The 14,640-nt window shown below is 43.1% G+C and overlaps 1 protein-coding gene and 1 long non-coding RNA gene across 2 annotated transcripts in view; both read left to right on the top strand.

The window, feature by feature from the left end:
- LOC308650643 (NXPE family member 3-like) overlaps nucleotides 1-14,640 on the top strand; it is a gene marked incomplete at its 5' end in the record, with an annotated part of 60,483 nt that overhangs the window by 28,661 nt on the left and 17,182 nt on the right. The gene's annotated exons all lie outside the window — the stretch shown is intronic.
- On the top strand, nucleotides 9,878-11,953 carry LOC308650660. The gene is made up of 3 exons (XR_014022377.1): nucleotides 9,878-9,975; nucleotides 11,056-11,166; nucleotides 11,470-11,953. It is a non-coding gene; the product is annotated as an uncharacterized lncRNA (long non-coding RNA).

The raw sequence follows: 14,640 nt of genomic DNA on the forward strand, positions 1-14,640 counted from the left end.
TTAAGCTATTAGTTTAATTACTGGTAAATTGACATGTGCTATGCTGTTAATTAAGCAATCATTTCTCAGTCCCCAACCTCCAATCTAACTTTTTTCTTTCTTTCTTCTTTTTTTTTTTTTTTTTGGTGGTAATGGTGATTAAACCCAGGGCCTTGCACCTTCCAGGCAAGTGCTCTACCACTGAGCCACATCCTCCACACTCTTTACTTTTTATTTTGAGAAAGGGTCTCACTAAATTGCTTAGGCTGACCTTGAACTTGAAACCTTACTGCTCACCTGCTGTAGTAGCGGGGAGTATTATGTACTCACCATTACTATGCCTAGTCTAACCTATCTTTCTATTCTAGGCTTTGTGAGTCTGTGGCTGGGATTCTGCAAACATTTCTGCCCCACCTACTAGTGGCTGTTGGGATATTTGCTCCCGTCCTCCCCACAGTAGCTTGGAGGGTTAGAGGGAAGGGAGGTCTTGCTCTTGCCTGCTTCCTAGGGGATTCCTCCCTGGGTCCTGTCCTGTTAGTGTCAGCAACCTTCTATCTTGTATGCAAGGAATTGAACCCAGGATCTCATGCATACTGATCTGCTAACCTATCTCCTGAAACTTTCATCATTTAACAATTCTCATATTAAAATTCTGCTGTTAAAATCTGTTGTGTTTTCTGTCCCCTTATTGGACACTTATTTATTAATACACCTCTCTCTCTCTCTCTCTTTGCTTTCTGAGATTTCCTTTTTGTCAATTAATCTTTCTTATCCTGTCTAATCCAATTATTTGTATGTTCTGGAAGTAGGATAGTAATATTTTCCTAAGTAAACTCTGGATTTCAAAGTTTCCCCACCTCCCAAGCTGAGCTTCTTTTCTCCTCTTACTGCGGATGATACTTAGAAGACCGTGAAAGTTCAGACTCTGAGAAAGGCACTGTCTTCAAATAAGAACACAGTAAACCATCCCCTGCACAGTACCTCATATGCTTCTGTTTGGTTCCTCTCTGGAAAGACAGGACCCTCTCCCAGGTCATTGCTTGGTTCTTCAGGCATTCAGGAGAGAAGACTTCCTGGTGAGTGGGAGGAGAAGACTATTATTCTTTGAATGAAGGTCTAGGCCACAGTGTTCTATAGCGATTAGAAGCTCCTCTTGCCTCTAGCCTTGTTCCTGTCAGTTTATTCTGCTAAGGGGCAGGGTTCTGCCTTTCCTCCTGTGGCTGCCCTTTCTCCACATTCGACTTCATTCTAAGTACCTGACTGGTGACATCAGCCACAGGTTGGCAGATGCCATGCTTTGGCAGTAGTGGAGGCATCAGCAGGACATCGCCCTGTGAGTTGCTGTGAAAGAGCAAATGAGAAGTTGGGGGCCTAACAGAGGAAGAGGAGAAGGAACCTGAGTGGAGAGGTATCCCTGCAGTGGGATAAGGAGGTTTAGGCCTCAGAAAGGAAATGGGAGCAGGGGAGGTTGCCTTGTGGGTAGATTCTGGTTTGGTAAATAGGATGCCAAGTACCTGTCCAGCAGCCAGTCTAGATTAAAATTGCAATCAGGGCAAATTGCTGTCCTTAATGTTCTGTGGGTTACAGAAAAGGAAACAAGCCATGGGGCGTGATTTGAAGGAAGTGACAAGTCTCAGGCTTACCAAATAGGACCCATGGGGGTGTGTGACCGAGTCTAGAGGGATCAGATAGACAGGAGACTCAAGCAACCACAGAGACTGGAATTGCAGAGGGCATAAGAGGACACGGTAGTAACAACTTTAAATACTGTTGAGAACTTGAGGATGAATTGAGGAAAAGAGGATTAATGGCTGGGAGGAGGGGAGTGGATCCTTAGCTTCTGTAGAGGAAGCTGAATATCTCTAGGTGGCCACCTCAGTAGCTAGTAACCACTGTCCAACAAGACAGAGCCAAGGATGGTGGCTAAAGAATCTAGGAATGTGATGCTATACCAAGAGTCCCACGGCTGATGTCATGATTCTGTGGCCTTCCCTGTATTTTGTTTTTTAATGGTACTGGGGATAGAAAATTAAAAGGGCGGGGCTGGGGTTGTTGCTCAGCGGTGGAGCACTTGCCTCGAACGTGAGAGGCCCTGGGTTCAATCCTAGGCACCACATAAATAAATAAAATAGAGATATTGTGTTCAATTACAACTAAAAAATAAATATTTTTTTAAAAAAGAAAATTAAAAGGGCACCTCAACAGCCCTTTCAATTTTGAGACAAGGAAACTTGGGATCTTCCTGCCTCAGCCTCTGGAGTAGCTGGGATTACAGATAATGCACCAAAATATCCAGCTCAGCTTCTCTGCATTATCTATGGCCAATGTATTGGACCAGAAGGGAGAGGGCAATGTCATCAGGAGGTGGCAGTAAGTCCAGTCAGTATGGTTCCCATTTTACTTTTTGCCACCATTGACCGTTGCCTGATGCCTGGCAATCAACATGGTGATTTTGAATACGGTGCTGGCTGAGAAACCATGCACATTGATTCCCAATCCCAAACCAGAAAGAAGTGAGAATCTATGTATGACTGTCACTTGTTGCCCCAACACTTCTTTGAGATGTCTTTTTTGTCACCCTTTCAGGGTTTGAATTATGATGTCAAGTTGGCTGTGCCCTGGACATCATTTACTTTTATGCCTATTAGTTTTCTCAATCTGTTCTAGCTGAAAGTCTCTGCCTAGGTTCTAGGGCTGTGTTGGGGGAGAATATGGAACCTGCAATCTAGTCCAGGAGTGAAAAGGATCAACTGGGTGGATAGGATATCTAGAATTTCTAAGGGATGATGGTCTGAATTCCTGGTCTGGATTCCTGGGTTTTCCCTTAGCCCCATGAAGCAAGTGGTGATGAGGACACCGTTTCCTATTAAAAGAGGGGATGGAGGGCTAATGAAACTATAGAGAGTAGGTGGCAGCCCTATTATAAAGCCAGAGATCAGTCTGTCCCCTTTCCTGGCACTGTCCCAAGCTAAGTTTATTTGACTCCGGTTTGATAAGGTACTGAATAAACATGATGTGGTAACAACACTGGAAGCAGATGCCTAACTGCACAGGCTGATAATGTAAAAGAGCAGAGTTGGGAACTTTTCAGTTTTGGGGACATCTTTCCAACATGGCAGGTACAGGGAAGGAGGGGTGGAATTTCTAGTCCTTGAAGGAGATAAAGAAGGCATGTGGGTGGGTGGAATTGAGGGTGGGTGGTAAGATTGATGTCTTTTAAGAAAAGAGATGAAATGGGAGTATATCTAGAATTTGGTAATAAAAGTTGGGGCCCTGATTCTCTTTCATCAACTTTCCTCTGCAGGATAAACCACCCTCACAGGGAAGGCAAGAAAGTCAGTTCAGGTGTCTGCTATTTGTACTACTACTGAATCATCACTGTTGTTTTTGATTGACATTTTTATGGGGCCTCATGGTTTTGCGTTTGGTCTTGAGGGAGTCTCCTAATCTTAACTGTATTTGCATATCATATGTTTGCTCCATGCCCATATAGACACTGTTGGAGGCAATACTATGGAAAATTGACATGAGATTGGTGACATCGTTCAATTGCTGTACTGCCTCCTGGCCCAGTGTTCTTTTGCTCTAGACTCAAGAACATACATAATGCAGGAGATCAAAAGGAATCTTGGGTTATCCTCAGATAGATGGTCCTCCAGCAACAGTGTGATTGTCACTAGGCCAGGTGGCATTAACTCTTAGCCTCTAAGAGGATTTGTGGTAATCAGTGGAAGGCCTGATTCTAGTTTCCCAGACCACTAGACTCCTAGTGGCTCCATGTCTCTCTGGCCCCAGACAACCTGGCTCTGGCTCCAGCTCCTGTCTCAAGTTTCTAGTCTTCTGCTTAATCATGTCACCAGCCACCATAGCAATATTGTCATATAGCAGTGTAGCTATGCCTGTCTCTGCCTGCCTCCCTTGATCCTGACCCCAGCCCTTGAAAACTGCCATTCTACTTCTGCTTCTGTGGTTGGACTATTTTAGATGTCTCATATATAAATAGACACATGTAGTGTTTGTCCTTGTATATTTTTCTTATTTCATTGAGCATAATCTCAGGGTTCATGGATGCTGTTACACAGGGCAGAATCTCCACTGTTTTATGGCCAATATCCATTGTATGCTTTTATCACATTTTCTTTTTTTTTTTTTTAGAGAGAGTGAGAGAGGAGAGAGAGAGAGAGAGAATTTTTTAATATTTATTTTTTAGTTCTCAGCTGACACAACATCTTTGTTGGTATGTGGTGCTGAGGATCGAACCCGGGCCTCACGCATGCCAGGCGAGCGCGCTACCGCTTGAGCCACATCCCCAGCCCCACATTTTCTTTATACTTATCTCTTGACAGACATTTATCTTATTTCCATATCTTGGCTCTTCTGAATCATGCTGCAATGAAGGCATATCTCTTCAAGATCCTAATTTTAATTCTTTTAGAAAATACATCCTCTGCCACGCAACCAGCACTGGCTTTACGAAAGAAGGTTCGATTCATGAGTAATTGCTAGGGAGTTTTAAATTAAAGAGACAAGACTCTTATTACTTTTAATACCAGCTCCCGGACGGCTTCTCCTAACACCCGCCTCCGGCCACCTAATGCAGTAGCGAGGTTTACAGAGGAGACTAGCAAGAGAGAGAGAACACACCAGGGAGTGGGCTTTTATTGGAGAACAAAAAATCCCAGGGAAAATCCCATCCAATGAAGGTTAAGGGGGGCAGCATCCCAAGGTCAGGGGGGACGATTGGGTCTTTGGGGCAGTAGCCAGACATGCCTCTGCATGGACAAGCCCTCGGACCTGGGAAAGGGTGGGGGGAACGCTCTAACACAGCTGTGTCTCAGCGCCTCTCACCCAGCCAGGGAGGTAATTCAAATCACATGTGAGGATGGCCTCCCACAACATCCTGAACTAGGATATTTGCATGATATGGTAATCACATTTTCAGGAACCTCCTTCTGCACTGTTTGTACCATTTTACATTCATATCAATACTGTAGTAAAGATTCCATTTTTTCCATATCTGCACCAACACTTTTTTTCTGGTCATCACAACAGATGTTGAAACAATAGCTCATTATGGTTTTGTGACAATTATTGATGTTGGGCATATTTTCACATACCTGTTAATCATTTATGTGTCTTCTTTGGAGAAATGTCTATTTATATCTTTTGCCCATTTTTTAATTGGATTGTGTGTGTGTGTGTGTGTGTGTGTGTGTGTGTTTTCTGTCTATTGAATTGTTGGGAGTCCCTTGTGGATTTTGGATCTCATTTGATGCATGGTTTGCAAAAATTTTCTTCCAAGTCACAGGTTGTCTTTTTGTTCTGTTGATAGTTTCCTTTGCTGTGAGTAAGATTTTAAGTTGAATGTGGTTCTGCTTTTTTAAGTTTTGTTGCTTCTGCTTTTGGTTTTGTATCCAAGAAAACATTGCCTAGACCAATGACATGAAGTTAGGTGTTCAACACTTTCAGGTCTTATATTTAAGTCTTTAACATATTTTTAGGGGTGTGTGTGTGTGTGTGTGTGTGATGTAAAAATGAGGATCTATTTTCATTCTTTTATATGGATATCCGGTTTTAGTAATTACATTTGTAGAAATTGAGTACTGATTTTTGTATGTTGACTTTGTGTCCTTCAACTTTACTGAATTTATTTCTTAATGCTAAGGGAGTTTTGGTGTAGTCTTTGGGGATTTTCTAATGAAAGATCATGCCATCTGAAAAAAGGACAATGTTACTTTTACTTTTTTTTTTTTTTCCAATCTGGATGTCTTTTTTGGTACTGGGGATTGAACTCAGGGGCACTTGACCACTGAGCCACATCCCCAGCCCTATTTTGTATTTTATTTAGAGACAGGGTCTCAGTAAATTGCTTAGCTCCTCACCGCTGCTGAGGCTGGCTTTGAACTCGTAATCCTCCTGTCTCAGCCTCCCAAGCTGCTGGGATTACAGGCTTGCACCACACAGCCTGTCTGGATGTCTTTTATTTAGTGTTTTTCTTGATTAACTAGCTCTTCCAGGATTGTGTTGAATAGACGTGGTGAGAGTGAGCATCCTGGTTTCTGATCTTACAGAAATAACCTTCAGTTGCTTCCCACCTCCTCCCTTTCTGTGGAAGAAATGGAAACCAGGGCCTCGTGGTGCTAAGCAAACTCTACTATAGAGCCACATCTCCATCCAGGTTTCAGGTTTCTACTGTGGGTTTTCCATATATGGCTTTTATTATGTTGAAGTTATATCTATTCCTGGTTGGTTGAGTTGTGTTTTTGTTTGGTTTGGTGTGGTACCAGGAATTGAACCCAGGGGGGTATAATCACTGAGCAACATTCCCAGCCCTTCTTATGTTTTATTTTGAGGTAGGGTCTTGCTAAATTGCTGAGGGTCTTGCTAAGTTGCTGAGGGTCTTGCTTTCGATCCTCCTTGCCTCAGGCTCCAGAGTCACTGGGATTACAGGCGGGTATCCACAACACCTGGCAGGTTGAGCTTTTTAAATCCTGAAAAGGTGTTGAAATTTGTCAGCAGTCTTCTCTGCATCTACTGAGATGACCATGTGGTTTTGATTCTTCATTCTGTTAATGTGGTATGTCACACTAGTTCATTAGCATAGGTTGACCCATCTTTGCATCTCAGGAATATCCTGCTTGGTCATGGTGTTTGAATCTTTAAAATTCCTGAATGCAGTTTGCTAGTGTTTTGATGAGGGCTTTTACTTCTGTATTCATCAGGATATCAGCCTATAGTTTTTGTGTGATATCTTTTCCTAGTTTTCATATCCAGATAGTGCTGGCTCCATTAGTGTGGAAGGATTCCCTCTTCTTCAATTTTCTTGAAGAGTTTGGAAGGATAGGCATTAATTCTTTTTAGGTGTGTGGTAGAATTCACCAGTGAAGTCATATGATCCTAAGCTTTTCTGTGTTGGGAAGCTTTTGATAACTTCTTCAGTCAACAATGATGAGAATTTTTGTTGCTCCACAATCTCAGCATTTAGTATTGTCAGATCTTCTCCTTCCTTTTTATTTTTATTTTTTAAATTTAACCACTCCATTCTGGGCACAGTGGCACATGCATGTAATCCCGGCTACCTGGGAGGCTGAGGCAGGAAGATCACAAATTTGAGGCCAGCCTCAGCAACTTAGCAGGGCCCTGTCTCAAAATAAAAAATAAAAAGGGCTTGGGATGTGGCTCCATGTTAAAGCAAACCTGGATTCAATCCCCAGTACCAGAAAATTAAAAAAATAAAATAAAATTTAACCCCTCCCTCAGGTGTGTAAGGTTATCTTCCTATTACTTTCACTTGCAATTCTCTAATGACATCTGATATTGAGCAACTTTTAATAGTCTTATTTGCCAGCTATATATAAACCAGTCTAACATCATAGAGCTTTTCTGTTGCGCTGTCTTCTAGAAGTGTTATAGCTTTGCATTTTAAATCAAGGTCGATGATCTACTTTTGAGTTAATTATTGAGAAAGGTGTAGAGTATTTGTCTAGCTGTTCAGTTGTTTCAGCACTATTGAAATGATTGTCTCTTCTCCATTAAATTGCCTTTATTTCTTTGTCAAAATCAGTTGATTCTATTTCTGTGAGTCTTTTCCTAGCTGTCTTTTCTGCTGCACCATTTTCTGTTTTGTTTAATTGGTTTATTGTCTATTCTCTCACTGAAACCACACTGTCTTTATTGTTGTAGCTCACAGTAAGCCTCGAAGTCAAGCAGTGGTGTTGGTTCTTTGACTTTGCTTTTTATTTACAATACTGAAATGACTTTTCTGAGCCTTTTGCCTTTTTATAAAATGTTAGAATCAGTTTGTTGAAATGGGTACAGTGACACACATCTGTAATCCCAGCGGTTTGGGAAGCTGAGGTGGGAAGATCACAAATTCAAAGCCAGCCTTAGCAACTTAGCAAGGCCCTAAGGACTTAGCAAGACCCTGTCTCAAAATAAAAAAAATAAAAAGGGCTGAGATGAAGAAGAAGAAGAATCTGTTTGTTGACATCCACAAAATAACTTGCCTGGATTTCACTGGGATTCCACCAAATCTATAGATCAAGTTGGAAACAATTGATATCTTAACAATGTTGAGTGATGCTACCTATGAACATGGAATATCTCCATTTATTTAGGTCTTTTGTATGTGTTCCTAAGTCCTTTCGTGGTCGATGTTCACTCGGCTACCTTGTCGAGGTGGGTAGAGACACAGAATCAACACACAGACTCCGGGAGCTGGTGAGAGAACTGGCTGGAGACCCACCTCATGGTGTCATCCAGTAGCTCAGTTTATTTTTGGAATGCACACAACTGTTATTAGAGTTCGAGTGGGGCATGCCTGTCAATCATACATAAGGAAGACAATAAGCCAGTCATCTTCTGCCTAATGTAACCGCACTATGAGGAAACTCTAAATATTCCTGTCGTGGTGGAAAGCAATCTTGAAGGGTCTTTGGGGTTTCATGCCCTTAAGCCCCTGACTCTCAGTTTCCTGGGCTGGTAGTTTGGCAATGCTAACCACAAGTGCTGAGTATGTGGTTTCACCCCACCCTGCAGGCCCTCCTGTCAGGCCTGAAGAAACGTGGATATTTCAAGCACTTTTGAGCTGCGACTGAAAGTCATTCCAACAGTCTTTTGATTTTTTTCATCAGAGATTTGGCATTTGCTTCATATGAACTCTGTGTCTATATTGTTAGATTTACACCTAAGGCCATGCATGGTGGCTTATACCTGTAATCCCAGAGACTCAGAGACTGAGACAGGAAGATCCCAAGTTTGAGGTCAGCCTCAGCAACTTAGCAAGACCCAGTCTTAAAATAAAAAATGAAAATGGCTGGGGCTGTAGCTCAGTGGGTAGAGTGTCCCTGGGTTCTCTCCCCAGTACCAAACAAACAAAGACTCAACCTAAATATTCCTCCCTTTATTGGTGCTAATATAAATACTACTGTTTTGAGTTTTAAAGTCCAATTATTGATTTCTGTTACATAGAAAACCAGTTCTCTTACAGCCAAATCTGTTGTTAGTATACTGTTGTCCTGTGACTGTGGTGTTGAAGTGTGGGAGTGGGAAAAAAGTCTGAAATGTGATGATTTTTTTAAGTGGGCTTGAGTCCCTGGGCTTAACACTTTTAGAGTATTTATCAGCTTTTTTCCTACATGTCACCCAAAGATTACAGAGGCCTCAAAATGTCTAATCATCCTTCCTCCAGTTAGATAAAGCTCTGCTAAAGTAGACTTTTACAGACAGGAATTTTTTATTGAGCAAAGAATGCTATTTTTTATTGATTTTTATTTTATTTATGTATATGTGGTGCTGAGAATAGAACCCAGGGCCTCACATGTGCCAGGTGTCTGTTCTACCATTGAGCCACCAGCCCAGCCCAAATGCTCTTTTTTTAAATGATTATTTTTTATCGCTTCCTTCCCAAAGCAGAAGGGTTTTCTCTCTGGTATAAGAACTTGGTAGCATTTCTGAAAATAAAACTCTAAAAAGTTTAGGAGCTCCCTGGAGACTGGGCCCTGGAGTTTCAACCAGCCCTTGCTCACCCTTCAGTAATTTGACAATTGCCATTTGACACAGATTCCATCTGAAATTAAAGGAATCCTGTGAAATAAAGGGAAGTTCCTTCTACTGATAACAAAAGTTCCCCCCCCTTTTTTTTAACTTCTGGACTTCTGCATGATAAGAATAAAAACTACCCTCTCCCCGTTGCCAGATGTCACTGACATGTTCTTCAGGTATCACACTAAGTCTGTGTGTATATATTCCCTGCCTTTTGTCCTGCTGTGCTGCCTCTTCTCTTATAAAAGATTCCTGGACCTTGAGTTTTCTGAAGATGGAAATTTGAAACCAACCAACCAACAAAAAGCCTTCTTCCTTCAAATCTGGCTTTAAATAAAACCTATTTTCTGGCCAATGTGATTGCACCTCCGAGGAGCAGGATGGAACCTCCCTCTTCCCTGACCCAGTAACTAAGTGTTTGGCTGGCTCTGGCTCTAGCAACTTCTGTACCAGGTAAGTTGTTGATATTAAAAGTTCTGTTCTTGGGCTGGGGTGGTGGCTTAGTGTTGGAGCACTTGACTAGCATGAGTGAAGCACTGGTCCGATCCTCAGCACCACAAAAAATAAATAAATTAATTAATTAATTAAAGATATTGTGGGGGAAAAAAAAGTTCTGTTCTTGTCCCAAAGCCAATCTAATAATGAGGACAAGGTTTTGAGAAAAAAGGATAAAGAAGTCCTATTGCTCTGCTAGCAAAGGAGAAACTCTGGGTACTCCTGTCCCAGAGGCTGTGCTTCTGTAAGGGGAACAAAGGGCTTTTAAAGAGGCGATTCAAAGGCTACACTCCAGCTGGACCCTGTAAGGAGTCCTAATTCACTTGTAGCTTTGAGAGACTGCCATGTCTCAGATCCTCTAGTGCCAGTCCTGAAGCCTAGACTCCTTCATTCCTGTGGTGTGTGGGCTGAAGGATCAAAAACTTGGCCTAGGGCAGGAAGAAGGTCAATATTTCTTCTACTATGATTGGGAAGGGGGAGAAAGAGAAGAGAAAGGGAGTGAACCAACCAACCAAATGAAACCAGTTTTAAAATAAGATTTAGTGGCTGAGCAGTGAGGGTTATCTTCAAAGCATGAAATGGTCCCCTGTTCTATTTCTTCACTGTCAATTTCTATCTTCCATTACAATGGAAAAATGGACAATGTCATCTCCAAGTTGCTTCCTGCTGAAACTGGGCAATGAAGGGAGCCCTGGAATGGAACATTTATACCTCCTATTGTCATTTTTTCTTTTGGACTTTTTTTTTTTTGTACTGAGGATTGAATCCAGGGGTGCTTAACCACTGAGCCTCATCCCAGACCTTTTAAGATATTTTATTAGAGACAGGGTCTCGCTGAATTGCGTCCTATTCACCTACTTGGTGAGAACAAACACATTAATGCACAGCTTCTGTGGGACTTTTACTGGAAGGGATAGAGATGGGGACCTGGAAGAATCACACTCACATAAAGCAATTAATATTTGACTGATTGTCCTGCATACTACATTAATCTAGTTTCTTTTGCTATAGCCACATTTTGTCCCTCTCCTTCCCCAGGTTACCAGAAAGGATCTCTACTATACAGTTTCTTCCTGGGCTCAATTTAAGCATGCTTCTGGGAATGCCCTTATTGAAGTGAGCAGTTGGTAACACCCTAACCCATTGCAGGTGAGTTTCTTAGCATAGTTTAACCACTGTCTTTTTTTTTTTTTTTTTTTTTTTTTTTGAGTACCAGAGATTGAACTCTGGGGCATTCAACCACTAAGTCCATCCGCAGTTCTATTTTGTGTTTTATTTAGAGACAGGGTCTTACTGAGTTGCTTAATGCCTCATCCTTGCTGAGGCTGGCTTTGAACTCACAATCCTCCTGTCCTAGCCTCCTGAGCTTCTGGGATAACAGGCATGTGCCACCACGCCTGGCAACCACTGTGTTTTTTAAGGTGTGATTTATCTTTTCTGTTTTCCCTCTAGATTGGAATCCCAGGCTGTGCATACCTTCTGTTGCCCATCCAATCAACCAGCTCACTTGCTGGGTCACTTCTTTCCTTTGGACAGTCTGAGAGTGCTTGTCAGGACAATTAGCTCAGCTTTCTGTGCTGATGTTCCAGGTGGCAAAGCCTCAGCTCCTAATACCTGCTGTTCTGTGACCACAGCACGTCCAGCTACCTGCAGCTCCATTTCCCATGAAGCTACTCCCATCTATGAAGAGGTCCCAGTTCAGCTCTGTGATGGGCTCATCAGACAAGTCTAACCTGATACAATAGACACTCTCTTAAGATTTCAGGCAGTTAGGTTGTAGGGTCTCATTATCATCTAATGGAAACAGTGCTGCTGGATTTGAGGTGGACACCATTTTAAGATTGACCTTAGGGTTGCCTGGTATCTCCCCTCCTCCCAGCAGTCAGCCAGTAGCCACTTCCCTGTTCAAGTAGGACCAAGACTTGGTGAGAACAAACACATTAATGGGTTGTCCTCAAGGGAATTTCTCAACCTCTTGTAGTAAATCACAAGTGACAGTTACTGCCCAAAGGTGGGGTGGGCTGGGGACATCCTTTTGCTGCATAGTCAAGCTGTTTTGACAAATGGTCCACTGGTCATGGCCCATCTCCCAACGTCTGCCCAGTGATGAGTATTCCCTGGCAAAATGAGGTGTCCTGTCAGATCTTAAAAGGGTAGACCATTCCTGTCCCCAGGTCATGGTCTAGCAGTCTCAACACCCACTGCCATGTCCTTTTTGGCTGCCAATCCCTTTGTCCCATGACTAAAAGGGGCTGGGAGGCAGGATGGAAGCCAAGTCCTCTTTGCCTATTTCTCTACACCCCAGGAAGCTATCCTGGGGTTTCCCGTAGGGTAGGGTGTGTGACCCACAGTGGAGTGAGCTGCGGCTGCCTGGGGCCAGGCTGAGAGGCAGGGCCAGGCCTGCCCACATGGGGCTGAAAGGGTTTATGTCTTTCTAAACTTCTGGTGTCCTGCTCTCCTTGCAAATAAGAGGCAGGGCCTTTTTTGGACCATCAGCTTAGTTTCTGACTGTTCAGAGTCTTTCTCATACAGCTGCACAGCACCCTGCACAGATAGCGCTTCTCCCATTTACCTAACTTGGACAGACCAGCTCCAATGGCAAGATTGGATATGGATTCAGAATACCACTCAATGACCAGATTTTGTCACAGTCAAACATCATCTTTTACTTCGGTTCATACCTGTGTGTGGCTCTTTTAGCTAAGACCTTTTTCAAGAGACTCTCAGTCAGTAGGATCAACACAGCATTGCCCTCATCTTAAAGGGCCAGTAAGAGATGCAAACAAGGGGCTGAGGTTGTGGCTCAGAGGTAGAGGGCTCGCTTAGCACATGCGAGGCGTTGGGTTTGATCCTCAGCACCACATAAAAATAAAAACAAATAAAAATAAAGGTATTGTGTCCAACTACAACTAAAAAATATTTTTAAAAAAAGAGATGCAAACAAAAACACAGAAAGGGATGAGCAGAGGGGAGCCCCAAAACCGTGGCTGACAGACAGAAGCCTTTAAAACAGTCAGCAGATAGGGAAAAAAGGCCTGTTTCCCTACTCCTACCTAACCATGAGCCCTACACAAATGGTGACACTGATGTCCCCACAAAGAGGGACCAGATGTGGCATCAAGGGTCTCTGCAGGCCCACTGGGGAAGCTTACCAGATGGCCAAGGTGTTGCAACTTTACTGCATTCTGTTCCCTTTTTCTCAAAGTAGACCAATTGGTGGAGCAACCCATACTGTTCCGGAAGAGAGGAGGGGGTTCCACAAAGCAAAAGGAGCCTCAGCAGCTACTGGGACAGTCCCTCAGTCCCTCTTACTTATAGGAAGAGCTCCTTGAGTCAACACAAGGCAAACTCACCATCTCTCCTAAGTCTCCAGTGGTTGGCTCTCAACAAGCTCACCAGACACCCTGCATCTTCAGCATGGATGCAGAAGACCAGAGTGGTGGCAGTGGTGTGTGTGTGTGGGGGGGGGGGGGGTTATTGGGTCCTATATGAGTCACCAAATGTGATATCAAAATCTCAGTCCTTGTCCCTGATGCTAATCTAATAATGAGGACAAGATTTTGAGAAAAAGGAAAAAGAAGTCTTATTGCTCTGTTAGCAAAGGACAAACAGGGTACTCCTGTCCCAGAGGCTTGTTTCTGTCAGGGGAAACAGAGGGCTTTGAAAGAGGTAGTTCAATACCAGGCACGGTGGTGCAGGCCTGTAATCCCAGAAGCTCAGGAGGCTGAGGCAGGAGGATCGTGAGTTCAAAGCCAGCCTCAGCAAAAGCGAGGCTAAGCAACTCATTGAGACCCTATTTCTAAATAAAATACAAAATAGAGCTGGAGATGTGGCTCAGTGGTCAAGTGCCCCTGAGTTCAATCCTCGGTACCCCAAAACAAAAGGTGGCTCAAAGGCTATACTCCAGCTGTGCCTTGTCAGGAGTCATATATTCACCCCGTACTCTAAAGAGCCAGCCATGTCTCAGATCCTCTTGTGCCTGTCCTGAAGCCTGGACTCCTTACCTTTGTTCCTGTGGTGTGAGGGCTGGAGGATTTTGACCTCAGATGGGAAGAAGGTTAATATTGCTTCCACAGTTGTTAGGGATGGGGAAAAGGAGAGGAGAAATTTAAAGGAGAAATTGTCCATGAGCCATAGTGGCAGAGCAGAGAGAGTTATGTTTGAAGCATGAGGGGGACCTCTGTTACACTGTGATTCTCTATAGTTGCCTGTCTGTTCAGTTTTGGGGGATGGCAGTGGCCCTTTGCCCCCAATTCTCTGCTGAATCTAGGAAGACCTGTTGATTTGCAATTTATCCAGCCTTTTCTTGTTGATGGGCACGATGATTTTCAAGCTTTTCACTGTCAGAGCTGAAACCAAAAGTCTCCTCTCATGGACTTCCAACACCACTGATTTGATACCACTCAAAATTATTCACTGATTAATTTAGTAATTTTGCATCTGTGTGAGAGAGGTCGGTCTGTAATCTTCCTTTATTGTAATATACTTGGTAGGATTTTGAATCAAGATGAGGTTTTTCAAATGAGTTGTGAATGTTCCTTCTTTTTGTTTGCTGGAGAAGAATTTCAGTACTCCATGTAAATTGTTTGTTAAGTGTTTGGGAAGGTTTGCTAGGGAAGCAAT

Source organism: Spermophilus citellus (genome assembly GCF_964194105.1).
Source record: "Spermophilus citellus genome assembly, chromosome: 6".
NCBI lineage: Eukaryota > Metazoa > Chordata > Mammalia > Rodentia > Sciuridae > Spermophilus > Spermophilus citellus.